The sequence below is a fragment of the Chanodichthys erythropterus genome, chromosome 1 (assembly GCF_024489055.1).
Source record: "Chanodichthys erythropterus isolate Z2021 chromosome 1, ASM2448905v1, whole genome shotgun sequence".
NCBI lineage: Eukaryota > Metazoa > Chordata > Actinopteri > Cypriniformes > Xenocyprididae > Chanodichthys > Chanodichthys erythropterus.
This window is the reverse complement of record NC_090221.1, coordinates 7,066,631-7,091,342: the sequence shown is the minus strand read 5'-3', so window position 1 is coordinate 7,091,342 and position 24,712 is coordinate 7,066,631. Positions and strand designations below refer to the sequence as shown.

The 24,712-nt window shown below is 37.5% G+C and overlaps 1 protein-coding gene across 1 annotated transcript in view; it reads right to left on the bottom strand.

Moving 5' to 3' along the window:
• tenm2a (teneurin transmembrane protein 2a) overlaps nucleotides 1–24,712 on the bottom strand; it is a 383,777-nt gene that overhangs the window by 296,435 nt on the left and 62,630 nt on the right. The window contains exon 2 of the mRNA XM_067385867.1: nucleotides 17,654–17,720. The gene's annotated coding sequence lies outside the window, so the exon portion shown is untranslated. The remainder of the gene's footprint in view (nucleotides 1–17,653; nucleotides 17,721–24,712) is intronic.

Below are 24,712 nucleotides of genomic sequence, written 5' to 3'. Positions count from 1 at the left end.
GGCTAGCGTAGGCTCTTTAATGTCTGCAATACTAACAAGGCTGGCTCATAGATTCACAAAGCAAGCGTCTCCATTGCTTCGCCGGGCGACCCTGCGGCACCAAGGGTCAGACTACCCACACTTTCTCTAATTGGGTTGATGGAGAGTGAGAACTGCCACTGGCTGTAAATAAAAGACAGGCCACAGAGCGGAGGAGAGATCGGCACAGTTTACTGTATGCTAATGCACCTTTTTTTGTATTTGTACCGCTCGTGCTCTCTTTCTCTCTGCCCTTCGAAGAATTATTTAACCTGAAAACATTTATAATTCATAGAACATCAAAACACGTCTGCAAGTATGACATTTATGGAGAGTTTGTCAATATCTCTCCTCACCCCTGGAAACTCGATGTTGAGCAGCCTTTTGACTCGGTTTAATTAAAAAAGCTGATTCGGATCATTTTGCCTTGTCAGTCAACTCCTGTTTTAAAAGTGCTGTGACTTTTGGGGCATTGTGCAAATTAGCATACAGAAATTTAACCCACAGTAAAAGGCCATGTCACTGATGTTTGTTGAACGGAGAGCTGAACTTCACTCGTGGAATGACTGATACGATATTCACGCTCGACTGAAGCTCTGAGTTACTAATGGGCCTAAGTTTGCCTTGGCTCATTTTCAACGCAAGAGATGTTGCCGGTAACCTTCAGCCAACAGCGGACTACCTGACAAGTCTTGAATCTGACAGCATGTCCATGTGTCGTTTAATGCTTTGCAATAAAACAAAATGGTGCCACATGTAAGAAGGCAGTTATTCTCCATCAGTTCTGCACCAGCTTATATTTTACAATCTGCAGTCCATTTCCTGACCCAACATGCTTGATGGCATTCACAGGAGAGATAGACTACAGGGTATGAAAGCACTCTGGTGACTCACAGTCAAGACATAGACACCCACTCTCTCTCTCTCTTTCTCTCTCGTACCTCAGGCTGCAGCAGAGAAAAAGCAGCCTAAGAGCTTTTGCTGCAACCCCCCCCAATCCCCCCTGTAACCAACAAGAGAACAGTCAAGAGTAAAGAGAAAAAAAAGAAAAAAAAAACACAGTGTCCCTCTTTATAAACACTTCTATTAGTTCACCAGGCTTTCAAAGGCTTTTTTTTCCAAATACAGCATAGAAAGCTGCAACAGTTTGTCATCTTAGAAGGAGAAGAAGGGGATAACAGTGGTCTGAGACAAAATGATCAGGATGGGGGAAGTACACCAAGAAGGTGTATGGGAAATTATAGCAGAAATACTGACTGTATCAACTTCTATTTTTCTACCTAAAGGGCATTTCTAGGTAGTGATCCAGGATGACGCCTTCTGGTAAATAGGGTGGGTGGGTAGGTAGGGTTGGTAGGTAGGTAGGGTGGGTCGTCAGTAGGTAGGAAGGGAGGAATGAAGGAAAGAAGGAAGATACACCCAGACTGTGTGGCTTAATGTGACACACACACACACACACTCACCCAAGATCGTATTAAAATACCTGTCATTCTGTTGGCCCTCTCTATACCCACGGCAGGTAAATTAATAAAGCTCCTCACTCTGTCTTCTGTTTGAGGAAGAACACCATTAAGACCAATCCCTTAAAATGGCAATTTAAACAAGGTGTGAAATAACATGAGATGACTGGAACTTCCTGATTGCTATGACAACCCAGGTTCATTTTTGCTCCTCTGAAGATAATCCAATCAGCCAATCAGCCCTCAAAGCACCCACGGGCACCATGGTGGAGGAAAAAAAAAATGGAGATGTGCAGATGTTAACCTTAAAGAAATGTGTGTGTGTGGTTCAGTTATGCCTTACATTATGGGGACAAAATGCCCCCACAAAGATAGCAATATCCGAAATCCTTGTCTTTGTGTGGACATTTTTTGGTCCCCATGAGGAAAACAGCTTATAAATCATACAAACTAATGTTTTTTGAAATGTAAATACGCAAAACGTTTTCTGTGATGTGTATGTTTAGGCATAGGGGATAGAATATACAGTTTGTACAGTATAAAAATCATTACGTCTATGGAAAGTAACATGGAAAACAAGGAAACCCGACATTTTTTAAAATATCTTTTGTGTTCTGCAGAGGAAAGTCATACAGCTTTGCAATGACATGAAATGATGCCAGAGTTTGGGTGAACTATTCCTTTAAAAATAGCTCACTTTTTGTTGACATTATACAGTACATTACTCATAACTAGACTATTACCGTGTGTACACCGGACATGAGCAGTGAGGCGCAACGTGACAAAAGCAAATAGAACCCATTATAATCAGTGAGGCTGTCTACACTGGATGCGGCACAATACGACACACCAAATGCCTGACAGTAAACTGATGCCTGTTCTATTTCTGATGTACTCCACAGGCTCACTGTACTTCTGATATGGAAATAAATTACCAGTATGGACAGCTTTTAACTGTTGCGGTGCTAAGCAATGCGACAACGGTCACATCCAGTGTAGACACGGTGTACAGGTTCATTAATTCACATTCCAGCTGTTACTGTGCATTAGTGCATTTATTCCAAAGAAATAAAACGTTTGGCTTCAAAATCTATCGCCAAATTAAAATCATGCTTTTTTCCCTTTTTCAGTACTGTTTCACACGGAAACACCATTTCTCATGCACTGCAGAGCATCAGTATATAATTTTGTAATATCTAATAAAGTTTTATGCGTAAAATAAAAAGGTTCTCCAAAGCCTTCAGGCTGTGTAATCCTTGTGGAACATTTATTTTTAAATGTGTATCAAGCCAAACTTTTTTACAAGTCAAACTTGTAGGCATCCACTGTGATTACATCTCCTGACATCAGTTAAGCTGAGGGTGTCAAATATCCCAGCATAACCTGAGACCGTACTCAGCTCACCTCAAATGGAGAGAGATGATAAAAAGACTAAAAAGCAGCTCATCAGAGGATGGAGAGAGGAAAAGTGAAGACGCTGGGGACGTGTAAGCAGCGACGGAATAAAAAACAGACTCTCTCCACTGAATGGTAATGTTATAACACCAGGCTAGATAAAACCCCAACCAGAAGTGAATTAAGCAGCCCTGCACCTGCAATCCAAAGTCCTAATAGATATTGATGGAGTCAGTCAGTTAAACAGTGAAACAATTAGACCGCTCCCCTCGCCAGCCCTCACCCCTCAACTTCAGACAATTAAAGAAGCGCTAGGATGGTGTAGCCCTTAGCAGAGTCTACATCGCAGAGCCCATCTCTCTTAGGGCCCCTGAGCAACTACCCCTCTTGCTGAGTCTCAAACAGACAGATTGGAGCTCATTATTCCTACAGTAGGGAATAGCGCCCCTGCCTGAGGGACTTCGTTTCGCCTATGCAATAGATTAGGGGTCTGTTGTAAGCTAGGAACCTAAAGCATCCTTGCACTCTTGCAATGGGGTGAGCGCAAGGACGTTCGTGTGAAGGATAACAATAGTAAATGGGGCACACAGAACAAGAAAGGTCAGGCCATGGCTGTATGAATGTATGAGCCATGAACTCAACATGACACTATAGGGAAAAGAAAAAAAAAGAAAGAGAAAGAAGAAAAAATGCAGGAGAAGTTGGGTCATGGAATCCGAACACATATGTCATATTTTCGGTGCTAATTGTGAAGAGAGATCTGAGGAATTTTGTTAAGGGTTTTAAACGGCCCTGAGATTACAAAATACTTTCTGGTAGCTGAATGCATCATCTGATTATTTAAAAATCTCAAATTACATGCAGGAGGGGTATAGAACTGGTGCTGGAGACGAATAACCATTATACTAACCAACCTACAGAGCTCTGGTACAGTATGTGTATCATGTTGAAAAAAAGGTTGAACCACTGTAATCAAATGAACTGTTTTAAATATGTCTTTAGTAGCTTTCTGGGCGTTTGAAAGTGTTAATTATCTTGCTGTCAATGGAGGCCTCATTGAGCCATCGGATTTTAATCTTGTCAATGACAAGTAAGAGTCCAAGGAGGAGGAAAATAAATAAACACCAGTGAAAAGTAAAGTAAAAAGTAGTCTCAGCCTCAGACGTCACAGCCATAGACCATTGGCTGAACGTCTCATGTATAAGGCACACAAAATGGTAAACACTTCAGGAGTTTCAAAGTCGCCATCTGATTGATTGAATTTTACAAGATTTCCAGGAGAAGTGTGTTGCTTTCTTTAATGGTCCACCTGGACACAAAGCCCAAGCCCCCTCAAGGAAGAAAGCCATCGTGTTTAAATCTCTGACAACATGCGCTTATCAAAATCAACTAAACATTGGATTTTGAGTATGTGAAGTATGTTAAGTTCCAGGCATAGACTCTTTAAAAGATGTCCACAAGTTTTACACTCTGGTCTGTTATTATAGAGACATCAACTTTATATTGTCACACCCCTAAACATGACACTGAACAAAACAAACTGTGATTGATTTTTTTATATGTCAATCAGGTGGCCTCTTGGGTGGTCCTTGGCCAATAAAAGGTGATATGGAGTCCAGACCTTCATTGTCATTGTATAATATCCTTGCCCTTTTAAAAGTATTTTTAAAAATAAATAAACAAACAAATAAATAAAAGCTTAACCACATTAAGTTGGTACTGTATGACCAACTAGATTGGACCATTTAAAATCCAGCTCAAAATCAGCTACAATGTTCCAAAACATAACTACTGTACCATTTTAAGATGATTTGTACAACAAGACCAAGCTGTTTTTTTTTTTGTTTTGTTTTTTGTGTGTGTGTGTTGATAAAGAATCATCCCATGCATGCGCACACACATTCAGGAGAAGGATCAGTGTGTCCTAAGGAAATCACCCCTTCCCACCATATATCCCAGTAGTCTGGCTGCTTCCCACTCTGATGTTTATACTCTGGTGACCCAAAGCCCCCGAGAGAGCCTGACCTCAGTCAGCACATCTAATCCAGTGGGATAAACAAAAAACACACTGCTTTATTCATAAGCCCCACACTTAGACACCACACAAGCTCTTCATAATTGATGACACCACTCGCAACACTGCCAACATCCTCTGTAATGAGACTGTATGTCAGATCCACCTCATTCTGCTAAAGGCAGAACAATTCCACACATATTCCAGCCAGCCTGCTGGAACACCAGCAAAATCCACCATCATCGCACCAATTTAACTTGTTTTTGCTTTAATATAGTCTCTTAAAACAACCATTTCCATTGCTCTGTTAGAAAACAACTCTCACCTGAAGACAGCCGACACCTTCTGAGGCAATAATGGTGCATTTTACTGAATACTTACTGAATAATGAGCAGAGATACATGGAGACACCTTTACATATTTATAGTCAGTAAAGATACTCTCAACTTTAAAAGCTAAGTGCCGCTGTCAGGCATCTCATCTCTGAAAGAGGACCTCCTGTGCTGCTGTAACAACATGGACACACACCTAACGGCCTTGTTAATGAAAGAAAAGGCATCAGTAACAACCCTCAAACACTCCAGAGAGCAGCTGACCTTCACAGACGCCCTTCCATATTCATACTACTGCATGTTCAGACTCAAGCCGTACACATATACAAACACACGCAACCACCTGATGTTGACTTATGTCGGATCTGTGTACATGATTCTTTCATTGATTGGTTTCTTGGTCAAATGGATGGCCTTTCTGCAGATCTGTTTTCATTATCACGCATTTATATTACTGGCAGCTGGAAGGGCTTGCTACATATACATGAAAACATAAGAAGCATGAAAATTATGGTGACCTGGTGAAGATTGTTCCTGGTTTTTTATTTAAAAAATGATCCAACCTCTGCTCTGAAGTGCCTTTGAAGAATTATATGGGTCAATGACAAATAAGTCCATGATAAAGGAAAGGAAAAATATAAAAAAAAATCTAGCTCTTAAAAGTGTACACTTAGTATTCATGTTGGTTTAAAAGAAATAAATGTCATGTAATGTCATGCGGTGTGAACATCAATTAAAAAGTAAAGTAATTTATACATAAACACATTTATAACTTATACATGTGAGTGCACACATCACTTTCATTTTCATAAACATTAAAAGGTTAGTTCACCCAAAATTCTGTCATTAATTACTCACCCTCATATTGTTCCACACCCGTAAGACCTTTGTTAATCTTCGGAACACAAATAAGGATATTTTTGATACAATCCGATTGCTCAGTGAGGCCTGCATTGCCAGCAAGATAATTAACACGTTCAAAAGCCCAGAAAGGTTCTAAAGATGTATTTAAAACAGTTCATTTGAGTACAGTGGTTCAACCTTAATGTTATGAAGTGATGAGAATACTTTTTGTGCGCCAAAAAAATAAAATAAATAAATAAATAAAAAATAACAACTTTATTCAACAATATCTAGTGATGATGGGCAATTTCAAAACACTGCTTCATGAAGCGTCGAGGCTTTACAGATCTTTTGTTTCGAATCAGTGGTTCGGAGCATGTATCAAACTGCCAAAGTCACGTGATTTCAGTAATGAGGCTTTGTTATGTTATAAGTGTTTCAAAATGTTTCGAAATTGCAATGGTTCACGTGACTTTGGCAGTTTGATACATAATCCGAACGAGTGATTCGAAACAAAACATTCGTAAAGCTTAGAAGCTTCCTGAAGCAGTGTTTTGAAATCGGCCATCACTAGATATTGTTGAATAAAGTCGTTATTTATTTATTTTTTGGTGCACAAAAAGTATTCTCGTCACTTCATAACATTAAGGTTGAACCACTGTAGTCACATGAACTGTTTTAAATATGTTTTTAGTAGCTTTCTGGGCGTTTGAAAGTGTTAATTATCTTGCTGTCAATGGAGGCCTCACTGAGCCATCAGATTTTATCAAAAATATCTAAATTTGTGTTCCGAAGTTCCTGAGTAATTAATGACAGAAATTTCATTTTTGGGTGAACTAACCCTTTAAGTTTTAAAATCTTTATATTAGTTTTTGGGCATTATCACTAAAAAAAGAATTGTCATAAAAGGGATTACATACTTTTATTAAGATAAAATATAACATAATACGTAATCTATCATAGCCAAATTACAATTTGCAGGGCATTGAAAAGCATTAAAAGTCATTAAATGGATTTTGCGATCGTCGCGTAAACGATTGGCCCTCTGGCTTGTCAATCACTGCCGTGACGTTCCTTGTGAGAGACGAGCACGGCTGCACGCTCCAGTAACTTTCCACACTCCACAGGCGCTGCATGCAATGTTTTTGTTAGGAGACAGGAATAACAACTGCAGATTATGAGTTACCTGTGGTGAGTCCGACATAATGAATCCACTAACACGACACAGCAAATGCCGGTGGTACACACTTGTGTTCCAATACTCGTGCACGAGTTTTGGGAGGCGTTCCCTCGAAATGAGCTGTGAAGGAGGGGGGTTGTTCTTATGCATGCGCTCATTTCAAAAACTCACTAACAGTCTTTGGTTTCTCAGTCGATGAAAATATCCTCTTTAGCACCTTTAAATGGCATTGAAAAGCATTAAATTTTATTTCTACAGGCATTAAATTTTTTAGATAGTTTTGAAGAAAATATTACCAGTTTATTTTGAATAAAGCCTAAATAATTAATAACTTTGATTTGCTGTCGCAAAATATGCACATTGGCTTGATACCATGTTATACACATGGAACCAGTTTGTTAATTGCCTCCGGCCGGCGCAAAATTGCCGTAACACCTTTTGGACAGCGGCGGGCTGTGACCTGCGGAAGTCTGCATCAGTGTTGCCAACTTGGCGCCTTTTTACTAAGAAAGCGCGTTGATCTAGCTTCCGAGACCCACTACCGCACGAGCGCGAGATCTTGCTTTCCTGCCGCAGTTGAGGATGTGTAGTCTGTCAGAGAACAAATAAAATTGCTTCTAACCTGAGTGATTATTTTACATGTACATATAGCCAAAATGTCTTTATCTTCTGTGTATGGTGATTTTTGTCAGACAAAGTCTCGATTAACATGTCAGGGCTTGAACTTTACTTTCCCGACTGGACAAAGACCTGATTAAAACGTCAATGCAAAAAAAACAAAAACAAACTTGGGAATCACCAAAACGTGAGTGTGACTGATTTTATTACATTTAGTGTAAGTGGCGATCGATAGTGGATGATAATAGGCTGTATAATGTACTGATGATAACAAGGTTGTGCTGTTGAGGCTCGCGCACCATCTGGAGGAGAAATGGAAACATGAGGGAAGCACACAAAAAGAAACTCAGTTAAACATACTGCGGTAAAAATTCAAAATGTGGAGTTTTTTATAACTTGATACTGGTAAGCAATATCACACGATCAAAAATGCAGTTTTTTTCTAAATAGGCTACCATCACGATTAAAAACGTGACACTGATTTCATACAAAGGTTCAATTAACAAGTAGTTAATATTAAGCCACTTACATTTTAGAAGGAACATTGACTGTTTTTGTTCTATTTTAGCAGTGAAAACAGTTTCAAACAGCAGTACCAAAGCACTCAGCCTTGTTTTCATTACTGAATGATTCAGCGTTTTGAACGAATCGGTTGAATCAAAGATTAAATGACCCATTCATAAACAATTGCCTCATTCTTGAATGAATCAGCCATTTGAATGAATCGTTTGAATTAATGAATCAAGGACCCACTCAATAAGATGGTTAATTGACGCCACCTACTGGTGGTTTAGTTTCATTTTTAAAAGTATCATTTCCCCCCCAACATTTCATATTTGTATTTTCAAAAAATATTTAAAACAATCCCATAACATTATTTAATGCAGCTGTAATCAAACAGAAATATGCAGATTCACATATGTCAAAGCTGCAATATTCTGAAAGGATATTGCTTCAGAATAAAATTATATTTCCGCCAAAAAAAAATTTTAGTCATTAGACTACAAGGGTAGCAGCAGAGAAGCAAACAAATCTAAAGGGCTGACACTTGGCCGAATGCGAATACAACAATGACATGATGAATTTTCTGTCGAACATTTAGCAACATATATATGGCATTAAAAAAATAAATTTAAAAAATGGCATTAAAAAGCATTAAATTAGATATGATGAAACCTGCAGAAACCCTGATTTGTCAACTTAGAAGAGGTATTTACATTTTATGTATTTAAAAGAAAAGAATAGAATCAAAGAAAATGTGCGTCATGCCACTGACCTATATAGATGCCTTCACACCATCTACTGTAAGCAAATCAAAGTAGTAGACAGATAACTAGAAGGCCTTAGTTTTAATCAGTGTAGTCCTGGTAAAAATCAGACTTGTAGATAGTACCTGTAGAGGCTTTCTCTTGACGGGGTGCAGTTTGATTGACATCCCCCATCTTTAAAGGTTCTCCTATTTATAAGTCTTAACATATATATGGGGGAGAGCAGTTAATTTAAAAGTCTTCATTTGAGGCATATTCGGGGAATCACTTCACAGCCATCTACTAAATCATCATTTTAATCAGCAAGAAGCCTTTTCCGCACACTCTGAATGGCACATCCTACCCAGAAGAGTGCAAGTCTCCCCACATACAGAACAAATGGCACACACGGACCTGACGAGATCCTGGCAGTTGGAAGATTGGATCCTTAACCCTTTGGGAAGCAGGCGTGCCATTGGTATGCAGGGAAATAAGGAAAACTGGAAAATGAGACGGCTTAACAAAGCATCGCTACGCAGTCAGAATGAGGTTTATTTGACAGGTCTCAGTGCTGTTGAGAATTCAGAGACTTCCGAGCGAAGACCCACAGGACGTTTCCCCACTTGCTATGGGTGACATGAAATCACATGGGTCCCTGTTCAATAGGTTTATTCAGTCCAAACAGCACACCCACGTGCACACATGCCAAACACGTAACTGCTGCTGCACGCTAGCTAGCTTTTCTCACCTCCTGCATGCCGCATGCACAGTGGTTGGAGACAAGTAGAGCGTTGAACTGATTCAAGTAGCAGCCACTGTGAAACTTTCACAAAACATACGCCATTCTGTGAGAGCTGATCACATTACACTGCTCTTTAATAGTGCGACGGAAGACTAAGGGTCCATTCACACAGAACGTGTTTTTCTGTTCCAATGCGCTACTTTTCCATTGGATCGTGGCGCTCGCGTCTTCTTTTGCAGCGTCTTGCGCATGACACGGCATTCTAAAAATGCTTTGCTCAAGATAAAATCAGTTCAACTTTTGAAAAACAAATATCGAGACATTGCATCCCCCCCACCATTCCTCTGTCCGCGTCTCACATTTTTCAGAGCAAAAATGCATTTTGTGTGAACAAACCCTAATACACACTAATGTAGGGAAACAAAGGACATCCATCCAGTCAGATAATAATTCTGATCCAATGGAAGGAAAAGCAATAGAAAAAGTGAGAGCATACTTTGCTCAAATGAAACGCACTCAACTTAAGCGAGTACCATGCTGTTCACTGAGGGCCCTGTTTGGAAATTAAATTGTAGCTCATCTGGGGAATGAATAAACAGTCAAATCCAGAGGTTTAAAGTCAATATAGAGATTTGGGTTTAATAAAGTTATTGCGGTATATAGATGCTTTAATCCTACAATCACATGAGTTGTGTTACATAGCCCACTATGATAGGCAATGTTCATAAACCACATTAATACTGCTCACACAATAATAAACACAGATGAATACAAATTCTTAGAAGTGAGCTTTGAAAGAGCTATGTTTTATACTATTAAAAAACCAATGTATTCAACTTCCTTTTTTCTGAAACCATCACTTTTCTGTTTCATTACTTTTTTTTCCCCTTTCATCTTGGTTTCTCAACCTGAAAAACATCAGGCAGATCAATGTTGAATGTCCATTTCTTATGGAAATTGATTGCCATTGGTCATATACCAAAGGCTTAATAAAAGATTAACTACCAGTATACATGCATAGCAGTTCTGCTAATTTGCTGGTAATAAGAGATCAATACAGCCAAGCTAATGTATGTGTATGAAAAGATGTAACAAGATTATGCCTACAAAGGTAAATGGATATTTTGTGTTTGTGAAACAGCGACCAGTCATTTTGGTTCAGCTCTGCATTTTGGACAGGTAATTGATTAGGTATTCCTTTAAGGGACATCATTTAGATCCCACCATTAGCATCTTAAATCTATGAACACAACTGGTTGAATGTGAAACCAATTTTATTCTAACAACAGTTATAGAGTCCACAATAATAATAATAATAATTATTATTATTACCAGGGGCGTCACTAGGCCCTTTTTAGGGGGGCTTCAGCCCAGCCCCCCTAAAAAAATATATTTGATTAATAAATTTTTGATCGCTTCAGTCCCCTTTAAAAAAACTCATTTGAAACGGCGGCAAGCTGCGTCAAGTTTCGGCTCCTCCCCTTATCTGAGTCTGCTTGGATTTAGCGCATTTTTCAATCTGCAGGGGCGCCGAGCAGAGAGAACATCAGAGAGCACAAGGTGTGTGTCGTGTGTGTGCGTGCATTTATTGATAGACTGCTAATGCTATGATATTACATATGCATCGGTGCAGTTCTTTGTCATAAATGCATTGCAGTTTACATAATGTAATGTTACTGGAGCATTGGGAGCACACGGGACGGCTCGGTTTCTCATCCAATACCAATACGTTTCGCTGCGTTCACCTTCAGCCCTTGTGTGATAGTTGTTTTTTATCCCTACAAAAATGAAGTGATTAACACCCATGAAAACATTCTTTAGATTCAGAAAACGATCATGATTTATTTTAATTTACTTTTTACAATTACAGACATATTATAATGTATTTTGACATTACATTATGCAGCCATGCACAGAAATGACACACATCATTGTCTGAAAGCACTAGATGGCCCAGAGAGAGAATGTGGAGTTGTTTTGTTTTGTATTATTAAATATAGTTTTGTATTAAGTAATAATGAATCAGGAGGAGTGTCATGATACATAAATTAGAGTAAGCGTAGAGTAAAGGGATTTTTGATTTTCTTGATTTATACTATTTATACTAGATTTGTATTTGATTTATAGAAGTGGCAAATTGATAATTCATGTTGTTATTTTTAATAAATATAAATAAATATAGAACAGATTAATCATATTGCCAATAGACAATTACATTAATACATGGTTTGTCTACATTCTTAATGAATATTAGCTGGTTAGTTAAAATACTTAAAATGACATCAATTTTCATGCGGTGACTTTATGAATATCCAACCATATTGTTGATTATAAAGGCTAAAAAGCTAAAAAACTAAAATAATTTATATTTCATTGTAGATGGATATACAACATTTTTTCTTGTCGTGCGGGAGTAGGTCTGCAAATGAGCAACAGTCAGTCAAATAATATTTTTTTAATCATACCCTTATTGGGGGCTGAGCCCCCCTGAAATCAAAATCCTAGAATCGCCCCTGATTATTACTATCATGATTTTTATATGATGATGATTATTTAATGTATTATTATTTCCTTTGAGCCTTTAGAATTAAAGGTGCACTATGTAAGAATTCTGTCCACTAGAGGCCTATTCAAAACAAAGGCGTAGCTTGATGACGTCAAGTTTGAGAGCGGAATCTTGGGACATGTGGTCTTCACCTCAACGGACGGTGCAAAAGAATAGGGATAGAACTCGGGAAGAAATCATGTTCATGGATGCGATTATTAACGTTACTGTAGTATGAAGCAGAGCAGGACCGAGTGTTGTGGGAGCTGAACGAGGCCGCTGGAGCAATTGCCTAACATACGCCTCACAAGCAGCGGAACTTTTATTATGACACCGTCGCCGGCGCCGCTTCTGCTTTTCCGGTCATGAGTATGAGGTAACACAGCTCTGTTTATCATATTAGATACATTTGAGAGTGTTGAAAATTATGTTATAACGTTACTCTGTGCGTTTGCTCAGTGGCCTCTGTGAGACACTTGTTTGAGATGCACTGCAGTAAGATAGATCGATTTTAGAATATCATATTAAATGCTGGATGGCTTGTGTTGATAAATGGCATGCAATTCATTTTAAAACACATTGTATTATGGAGAAAGTGCTGTTACTGTTGCTGTTACTAAAAATATAGCTGCAGCTGATTATGCCATGTTAGCTACTTCACAAAATAGTGTTTTTCTCTGAGGCATGGTAAAGCATGGTACTCGCAAAAAAGCAAGAACATTAGATTTAAACAATAAGACTAAACGTGTTGAGCTATATAACAATTAGTTTTCTGTCTATAAATATATCAAAACAGTTGTTCCCTTGTCTATTAAAATGTGCACTAGATTAATGCATCTTTGGTGTTTCCATGGTTTCTACAAAATAAAACCGGAAACCGAGGCAGACCGAGGGTTAATGCGGAAATGACGCCATTAATGGGCGACTCCTCACACGTCACGGAGCCTTGGTTAAAATTGCAATTTTCTCACAATTTACAAATAGTTGGAAACATTTGGGATGTTTTAAGTACTCAAGAGAACAAAATATATAACTCTGGCCTAGGGTTTTTTTTATATTTTACTGCAAAAATATATCATATTGCATATTACATATTAACTAAATACATATTAACATATTAACTAAACAGCCACTTTCACAAAAAAAGAACTTTCACTGTTGTTAGTTTCACTCAAACCATCCTTGTTCACATTACTTAAAAACTCATGTAACTACATGAACTTAATTTAACTGAGTTGTTTCTACTAAAAATGAGTATTGTCAGCTTTACTTAAGTGTTTTTTCAGTCAACTTAAAGGATTAGTTCACCATTTCAAAACACTGCTTCAAAGCTTTACAAATCTTTTGTTTTGAATCAGTGATATGTTTTGAGTACCTTTCTGGATCTTGAGAAGTTCAATGACATTGCTGGCAATAGAGGCCTCAGTGAGCCATCAGATTTCATCAACAATATCTTAATTTGTGTTCCGAAGATGAACGAAGGTCTTACGGGTATGGAACGACATGAGGGCGAGTAATAAATAACATAATTTTCATTTTTGGATGAAATAACACTTCAACATTGTTGAGTGAAACACACAAATTAATGTTGACATAACTAACTGGGCAGTGGATCTGTAGTTCCCAGCACGCTTTGCAAGGGACTGCAAAAGGAGAGTAAATTTAGGGATTAAAGTGTTATTTTATGTGTTTTAAGGGAAAGATGTTGTTAGTTTATATTAGTGTTTAATGTTCAGTTGGACATTTCAAGGAGTTTCTGTAATGTTTTTTAATTGGTTACCATTATGCAGAAGAGTATCGCCTGTGTTTAGGCTGTGAGCACTCATATTTGCATGTTTTCAATAAAATTCCTGCTCTCAATTCAATTGAGTTTGTTTAACGATTTATTTTTTGAGTGCATTTTGTAGAATAAATAGTTAATTTAATAAGATAAATTAAGTCAATAAATGCACTCACCTTAAGTAATAAACATAACATTATTAAGTAAACTGCACATAAAAATATTATGTAAAAGCAACAGATTCAAAAGATGATTTTCTACTTCACTTGAAATTCTTTTGTTCATACAACTAAATTTTTATTCGTACAAATTACACAATATAGTTGCGTGGAGCCACTTGACACTGATTTTTTAAGTTATCCAACAATTCATTTTTTTTTGAGTTTTGCATGCTATTACTAACCACCTACAACCCAGTTTGGCCAGAATTAAATGATTAAACGATGCACTGTGATTACTTAGGAAAACATGCATCCTGTCTATGCAAATTGGGTTTATTATAGATTGCATCTCATTCATTAGTGAAATCCCCCCAATGTGTTACAGTGGTCAGAGATTCCCGATGGAGATCCAAACAAATGCAGCTACAAGCCAAAGTCTTTCTCTGCAGAGATTAATGCACAGATCCACCTGTCGAACCGCTTCTCATGCAGTACCCTTCGATTTTAAATCCCCACAAACATGTTCAATAGTAGCCGATATCTAAAACACACATTCCCTTATGCAATATGCACCTGACACAATCTCATTTAAGTACAAGCCTGAAAGATCTCTCTGTAAAATGCTTTAGTGTTTAATGATTCCAGAGGTCTATAAACAAGCTTTAAATTATTGACAGCTTTAAATCTGCACTGACTTAAGTTTGAGCAGTGTAGTTCAGTCTTGCATCAATTATACAGTATAATTCTTTACAGAGCTTGTCTCTAAATCAGACAACTTACTGTAACTGTGAACATCTTTTATTTAATTAGAGTCACAGACTTCAAGCAGAAGTAGGCCTTGAGAGATTCATCTGTAGCATTGTAACTGGTGTATGAGCATCATCATGTGAAGGGACTATAATTACATATTCTGTTTCTGTATGGCTGAGATGAACTGTCAGAAAATATAACCTTGCCAAGTGACTGCGGCCCTGAAAGCTAATGCAAGATTTTAAAATACACCTGTACAGGCTAAATGACCCCATGCGCTGATCTGAATGAATATTAATTATTATGCCAGAAAACTTTCAATCAAACGGCCCAACCATCCAGGGCATACTCTCATTATAGTAAATGAGCACCACTAATTCTCCTTGTTAATAGCACCTGTCATTCATGTATACAGATGGACTTTGAAACAGCAGCTCATTTAAAGACACCAGGAATTGAAATTGACACCAGGAAAAGACACCAACTTAAAGACACCAGGACCTGTTTTTGAAGTATTTGCGATGTTTCTAACTTGCAGCGAGAAAGCGTTTGAATTCACCGCAAAATTAATAACATCGCAGCGAGATCTAGTGGGAAGCTTTCAAATTCAGTGCAGAATTTTCTGCTTTAGACCACAGATATCAGATCAAATAGCTCTGACATTGAAACCAGGAGAAACACTGTGCCACGAACAAGTTAAGGCTCCCCAGTCCACAAATCACCATGGATTTAATGTAGTAACGCTTACTGAAACTATGGTATTATGGCCAAAATACTCAAATGCTTTTACATTATTAATTTCAGGGTTTTTGCAAACTTTTGAGAGTGAAATTCACACACTTTTCAAGGATTTTTAAAGTGTTTCACTCTTTTTCCAGCACTTAAAAGCTCTGAATATTATCCAATTTTAATGTTATTTTTAATGTGATGAAAGTTTAAAGATGAAGGAAAACGAACACTTCTAGGCAAACAAAACTTGGGGGGGGGGTTAAATTACCACTAGATGATGGCAGAGAAGCAAAAGTAGGAAAAAAGTCTCATGCAAAACAAAAACTTCTGAATTACACAGAAAGCAAGTAAAGAGCACTTTTATTCAGTCAGTTCAGTATGGTACATTTAATAAGAGTAGAATATTTACATTTTTCCCTATACAAATGTTTTTGCACATTACTGTTAATAAGTTAATTGTATCTGCCTCTCAATTCAAGCTCAGTGCTTTACTGTCAAATTCCCAATGAATAAATGTGTAATATTATTAGTAACTGCACTTGAAGAGTTCATTTGCAAAAACCGATAAACGCCACTTTAAAAAAAAAATGAACTGACAGCTGTGTGTTATTCTTCACATATAGCTTGTTCTGAACCATAAATCCATTTTGTCAGAAAAGCATGTATTGTCCACTGTCAAGGCATCGCGATTTCACACTTTACAGCAGAAACTGACAAGCGCCCTTGTTGTTTGTACAGAAACCGATAAGTCCGTTTTTTAGCGAATCAGCACGCAGTATTCAGGTCAGGTGACAAGGCTTCTAGTCACTTCAAAAAGACGCGCTATTTGAAGGGAGTTTTGTCAAAGCTGACTAAAAGTGATCAAAATAGTAATATGATTAAATTACCTTTATTATTAAAAAAAAAAAAAAAAAAAACAACTGGACCAGCGCCACTGCTCTCAAATGTTAGTTTGGAGCCCTGATTATATATATCTATATATCTATAGATCTATAGATCTATATCTATATTATATATATATATATATATATATATATATATATATATATATATATATATATAATATATAGATATAGATATAGATCAGAAAGAAATAAATAAATGCATTTTTCCCTTCATAAAACAAAAGGTGCATATTGAAAGATGCATTTCAAACAGACCTTTACGTGGACTTAGCATTCTGTTCTTGTGCATCTGCTCCTGAATATATGGCGGCAAGGTCATCTTCACAGGCTTTCATGTCAGTACACAAGCAGAATTAAATGCAGCACTTGACTCATACACACAGCTGTCAACCTCCTTTAGGAACAGAGCAGAACCAACTCACAAATACACACACAGGTGTGACTACGAATGCAAGAATCTCACACTAACACGCTGTTCTTTCACAGCACATTGTTCATCCATAAAAATCTAACAATCCAAAAAGCTCCAAAGAGATTTATAGGCTACGCCTTCACAGCGCAGGGCATAAAAATAGTAATACCTGTGTTTATTTTGAGCTATGCTGTTCAACAGCCTGGAGCTGTCTAACTTACTTCTGCTGTTGTTGGAGCACATTATTGAAATGCTCTTGCCGAGGAAACACGTTTGTTACCGTGGCAAAGCATCTCATGTGTCTCCTGTGGCACATCCGCGCTAATGCAGCCCGGCAGCCGTGCGGTGCGAGACCGGACACGTCTGAGCTGATCTGGTGTGATTGTGGACAGCAGGGTTTCTCTCGTCAGCCTGACAGCTGCAGCAGAGCTCACTAAAGCAGATCACACTCACACACAGACTGACAGGCCAGCTGGTCCAATAAGCCTGTAGTGACATATGAGCAAAGGAAAATCAACTTACTTACAACATCTAGAGGAGCAAAGAATTAAGGGAGAACAGGAGCCGAATGTTTGTCTTCTTCCTCCGACTGATAAAAAAGACAGAAAAAACAAAAAAACCATCATGCATGTGTGACTAACACAACACAACACACAAAAAAAAAAAAAAAAAAATCAGTGCAGCTAAAAGCAATTTAATTTCAGAGGCAATTTAGCTGGTACACTCAATAACATTTGTGCTTTCTTTCTTTAAAAGCTCGAAGTAATGTTGACATTTGCTTTAAATAATGTTTGAATCTCAATGTAAAAAAGTGGGTCAATTTATCTGATGTACATAAACATATTGGTCACTGTCGCTATTTACTTGTATTCCAAATAAATTATACCTTAAATAATTTTATTTTATGAATAAAAAGCGACACACTGTAAAAACTTGATTTTTAAATCAGTTTAATAAAATTTAGGTTGAAATGACTTGTACAGCCAGTTACTTAAAATTTTAAGGCAGCAACTGAATGTTTTTAAGTTGAAATAGATGGAAATGTGTCAGTGCAGAAGAGACATGAAAATAGCACATTTATAGGAAATCGATTGCCAACAACTTATTATACAGTTTAGCGACTGATTCACACAAATGTATGACTGCAGGTGCCTGTGATCAAAATCAAGTCTACTTCTGAGTGCTTTTTCACCCAAAAATGCCAGATCTATTGAAAAAAAAAAATCTCCATAAAAAATTAATGAGTAACTATGGAGTTTATGTTCTAAAATTGTATTTATATATTTATTTTTAGTTTTCATTTTATTATAATTCTTCATGCTTCCCACTTCAAAAGCAGCTGTTTCATGGCAACAAATATAATTAAGCTTAAGCAAACTATTATTGCTAGAAAATGAGAGCAAAACATAAAGATAAACACTTATCCGTCAGGAGCTACAGTATGAACTCTGAGAAGTGTGTGTACCTTACGACATTCGTATGCGTGTGGTAAAATGATAAAATGTCCCCACAAGGATAGTAAGACCAGAAATCGTTGATCTTGTGGGTACATTTTTGGAAGAGGAAAACTGTTTATAAATCAAATGAAATGTTGAAATTTCGGAAATGTAAAAATGCTGATTTTTTTTTTTTTTTTTTTTTTTCTGTATGGGTAGGACATACAGATTGTACAGTATACAAATCATTATTTCTATGGAAAGTCCCCATAAAACATGGAAACCCAATGTGTGTGTCTGCCCTCAAACTGACACTGGAAACAACTCTGTTAATCTGACAAATCCCTGACCAGTCTTATCACCCACCAATGTTCACAAAACAAGCTCAACAACATATGCGTGCACATACACATGTTCATTTTTTTAACATTTGTGTAGGCTTTACTGTGTCTGAAAAGGACTGCAGTGGATGTGTGCTGAACTTTCACACTTCATTGTGAGTTTACCAGCGCGACTGAAGGCTGGGGTGCGTGTAATTCTATTGAAGAACTGCTTCTGAGTACACAGAGAAAAGCTTCCTCTCACAGTGGGACCAGACCTAATCTAGCACTGAGAGACCAGCAGGATTAACAACACGTCACTATAAACCTGACCCTGACTTTACCTCAAACCAAAGTCCTGATTAACATTTACAAATAAATAATAAATAATGGAAAATACATATTTTATGTGTTCCACAAAAAAAAGAAAGTAAGTCATTCAGGGTGAGTAAATTAGTTTTCATTTTTCAGTTGAACTATCCCTTTAAAAAAGGCAGGAACCAGTTTCAATAATTCCAGTGCTACATGCGCCAGCTGAACAAATGACGAGGAAAAATTGGAATGACAATGGAATGTTAACACTATGGAAAGTTAGATAAAGTTGGCATGAAGTGAAATTTGCAATAATCTTTTCTTTCCTATTGTGAGGTATATCCAAGTAAAACAGCTTCTAGAACAAGGAAAAAAAATAATTGAGGACGGGATTTGATTTTGTCCATACAGGTGTCTCATGGCGGCATATACAATCTTCCATCAATAGTTCAAGGATTGAGTGAAGGGTAATAGCACCAAAATAAACAAGAATCATTAAATAAAGACATTCAACATACATTCTCAAGGAAATTCCAGAGAGGGGACCAGAAATAATTAGTTAATTTCACAATTTAATTTTTCTAAAGGTATGAAATAGCAATTTGATTAAACCACATATGAACGGAAAGGACATGAGGAGTGGACCACAAAAGAGCAAGCACATTAAGCGTAACCTGATATTGCTGAGTTCAACATGTTCCTGGGTCAACATTTTTGTTGATCCTGGAACAACATTCCAATCAACCAATCAGATTTGAGGGACAAGTTTACAGATTATGTCAAGTTTAGGCTTAAAATCATGAATTGGTGCTTCTTCATCAGTGTTATTCATCTATCATTTCCCTCTGATTTTTGGGATAGCTTATGGGTGGGGTTAGGTTTGGGGGTAGGAATAGGGTTAAGACTAAATTTTCAGACCAGAATGTTGTTCCAGGATCAACAAAATATGTTGACCCAGGAATGCATCTAACTCAGCAATATCAGGATGTGCAGCACATTAATTAAAAAAATAAATAAATAAATAATGATGTGAACAGATAAATAACTAAAAAAAGAATTTGGATTTCACCTACAAACCTACAGGATAAGAGAAATTAACACTGAAAATACTGAAAGTTTATAGACCCATTCACAACAACAGTTTTTTTTTTTTTTCATTACAAAACTGCAATGCATGTGGCAGTAATGTGAGCACTTGTAGAAATTTGTAAATTTGTCATTTGGCACTTATTCAGGTAATGTAGTGTATTTGTAATGCAGATCAGCTGTCACTATAAGGTGAGCTCACAGGAGAGAATAAACACCGGCGGGTCGACCCGACTGTCACAGCCAGTGTTAAAACACAATTAACAAAGATGTGCGTTAAGAATTCCTCCAGTTTGATTCTGTGCAGATTAGCAGTGATTCATAATTCATTAACCTTGGGTGACTTTACACTATAGATTAATTTTTAATTTCAGTTCAGTGCCACAACGGGGAGGTCAACTGTGTGATGTCACGACATCACTTCCTCCAGGAGCCCAGGTCCACGGTGACACTTAATTTTGTGGCTCCTCACCGAGGAGAAAAAAAAAACGCAGCCCATCTGAAGCTCTCTCTCTTCACACACTAAAGCGCAGAGTAAAACCTGTCAGTTACACTCCATTCAGAGCCAAAACGACAGATAAACAAGCCAATAGCATGACAATTTACATCAGTAAGAGGGCCAACATTGAAAGCAGGAGTCTAAAGCCCGAAGGCAGAGAGAGAGAGAGAGAGAGAGAGAGACGACTCATGTATACAAAAGAGGAGAGACAGAGATTTGGCATGGTGTCATGCAAGTCTGCGGGGTAAAAGCGTGAGGGGCTTCTGAGGGGTAATAGATCAATAAGCACACTGAAGCCAGTCTGGGTCCCTACGGCTAAGACAGATCGTTCTCACACACACATTGAGAGGTGAGCCCAGGGCAAGCCAGTGGACTCATCAAACACAAAGACCTATTTCATGTGCAATCTATAGGCCAGCCGAAATGACCTGCTAGCTATGAGACACAAAGTACTTAAAAAAACACCCTTGTCAGCAAATATCAGAATCGATCGGCATGTAAATTCAAAAGGAACCTCGCAGAAGTGGCTGTTTTGTGTGCAAATGACTAGCTGTTGCTTTAAATGGAGTCTGCCGGCCCATCGCTCGTAATATTCTATCTACACATGCAAATAGCTTGCAGTTCTGTCCATCAATACCTCAGTGAAAAAAAATTAAAAATACCACATAAACTCATCATGATTGGACAATGAGAAGTGTATTCTAGCGATTCGGCTGACACACAATGCCAAAACAAGTTTGTGGCTCGCCAGCACACTCACACTGTCAGATACTGACCCAATAACTGAAGACTTAAGACAAATTAGCACCTGCCTATTTAATTACAGTGCCGACTTAATTAAACTCCCAAGGATTAAACACTGCTGTTGAGGCACAAGTATTACAAATACACAGAGGCATGCATGGCATTGCACAGCGAATCAAATAGCCCGCTACTTCATGCTATTACATCATGTATGTTTGTTTGTATTTCGGAAAGATGCAATACCAAAGCTAAAGATTTACCTTTCATCTGCATTCTGTAAACACCAAATATGAATAGCGTAGCCTTAGGGTGGATTAGATTATAATCAGCCAAGACATTTAATCTATTCTTTAACCAACAGAGCAATTGAGCTTGATATACACACTGATATAACAGAGTTTTTGTACTGGATACGATTATTCATGTGCTAATGGAGTCAGGTTTATTGGACGGAGAGACAGAAGAAAGACTTAAAGGGTTAGTTCACCCAAAAATGAAAATTCTCTCATTAATTACTCACTCTCATGTCGTTCCAAACCTATAAGACTTTCGTTCATCTTCGGAACACAAATTAAGATCTTTTTGATGAAATCTAAGAGCTTTCTATCCATCTGTAGACAGCTACAAAATTTAAATGTTCACGCTTCAAAAACTTCATAAAGAGATTGTAAAACTAATCCATATGAATTTAGTGGTTCTGTCCAAATTTTCTGAAGAGACTTGATCGCTTTTTATGATGAACAGATTAAATTTAGGCTTTTACTCGCATATAAAGATTGATCAGCGATAATGAACAGAAGCTCAACCGAACCTGAATGATGCGCGAGAACAATCCTTTTGCTGAAACTCAAACATGCTGCGTAACACACGAGATTGAACCTCATTGGTTCTTGTTGAAGCCTAAACGTGCTGCATAACACGAGAATGAACCTCATTGGTTCTTGCACATCAAGCAAACATGCTTGAGCTTCCGTTTACCACAACTAATGTTTGAGTTGATGAGTGTTTCTATGTGAATAAAAGCCTGAAATTCAATCTGTTCATCATATAAAGTGATTTTATCTCTTCAGAAAATTTGGACTAAACCGTTCAATTCATATGGATTAGTTTTACGATCCCTTTATGAACTTTCTGAAGCATCAAAGTGGTAGTCACGTAGCTGTCTATGGAGGGACAGAAAGCTCTCAAATTTCATCAAAAAGATCTCCATTTGTGTTCCAAAGATGAACGGAAGTCTTATGGGTTTGTAATGACATTAAGGTGAGTAATTAATGACAAAAAAAAAAAAAAAACTCTTACAGTGAATGTACAAGGGAAGTTGGCCTGACATTTCAAGCTGCATCAACAGTCTCCCGTATGATCACCACAGTTTAATGTGTCTATCCCACACATACTAAACCTAGGCCACATCTCAGACAATAAAGTACACTTTCATCCCAGTCTGTACACTGAGCTCAATCACCAAACATTTAACAGTGTTTCCCCTGAGAGAACGGATAATATCACAATCACCGGGTAAAAACTGAAAACCAATGACTTAGAAATAGGGAGAGAAAAAAAAAAAACAACAACAACAACAACAAAAAACAATTTACCTGCTCTGTCATCAGTGGTAATAGAAGCATTAAAATTCAGCAACACATCTGACTCATCTCTGATTTGAAATGCTCTTTACCTTTTCTGCACCAAAATCAAATGGTTGCACACTTCCATATCAATATTTTACTGCCCGCTTAATGTGAATTTAATGATACCAATCTCCTATTTAACGTCAGTGTGTTCTGTAATGGAAGGCTCTCAGTAGGAGAGCGCCGGAGAATCGTAAGCAGGACGTAGGACCGGCACTGGGGCGATGCAATCGGAGATACTACGAACCCGGCAAAGTAATCACACGGTACAAGAGTAAATCAGCCACAACATTTAGAAGTCTGCAGCATGTGAACAAAGCCCAGGAGGTAGTTGAGACTGGTTCTTAATGAGCTAATTAGGTTTGTTTAGGCAGCTTTTACACGCTGCTGGTAATGAGGGGAATGAGAGACAAATTCCTTTGCCAAGGAGGAGAGGATATGGAAAGAGTTGTAAAGGAGAGGGGAAAAGAGCTGTTCTAAAGACAGTGAGTATCAACAATGGCTGTTTTTAAATCTTACCGTGCATGTTCTTCAAGCCAACATTTCCAGATCGGTGTAACCTGGTCTATGACGTCAAGCCTTGTACCAGCTTGATTTCGTACACTGACCACAGACTGAGGTTTCATGTCACATGTGCTTCCGATAGCCAGGTTACAAGACACACACACACACACACACAGCAGGATTAAACACATGCACATCCCTCCTGCTGTCTGCTCTCACACTGGTGGCAAGATAAAAAGATCATATCTATTAAGGCAGCAAAATGCATCGGTTTAAACCATTTGAGCATTCAGAAAAACACTCATCAGTGACTGTGGCCTTCACCGTCTGATAAAGCACTGCAGCAACAGGACCATCACAAGCCTGTCGTGCATAATTAATGAAAGAGATGAGAGCTGTTAGCCACTCTATCTCTCTCTCTCTCTCTCACACACACACACACACACACACACACACACACACACACACACACACACACACACACACACACACACATAAAAAGCAGCGATGCACAGTACCAGCTGAGGATTGGTAAAAGAAGCAAGATGAATGAAATAGGACATTCTGATCTTAAATAGCTATACAGACTCTTGTGTGTTAAACAGGAAGTCAACAGGACTGCTGACTGTCCAATGCAGCCAAAGCATACACATGAATACACTTAAAAATTATTGCCTCACAAACCCTGGCAGGAAATGTGATAGTCTTATTTAAAAAAAATAAATAAAAATAAAATCTTATATATATATATATATATATATATATATATATATATATATATATATATATATATATATATATATATATATATATATATATATATATATAATTTATTAATACTTTTAACATTTATTTATTAAACATATTTAAATATTATTTTTCTTATATCAAGATTGCAAAGAACATTTGTCACGTACACTGCTGTTCAAATGTTTAGATTAGTTTTTAAAGAAATTAATATTTTTGTTAGTCAAGGATGCATTAAATTGATCAAAAGCAACAGTTAAGATGATTATAATGCTAAAAAATATTTCCATTTTAAATAATTGCTG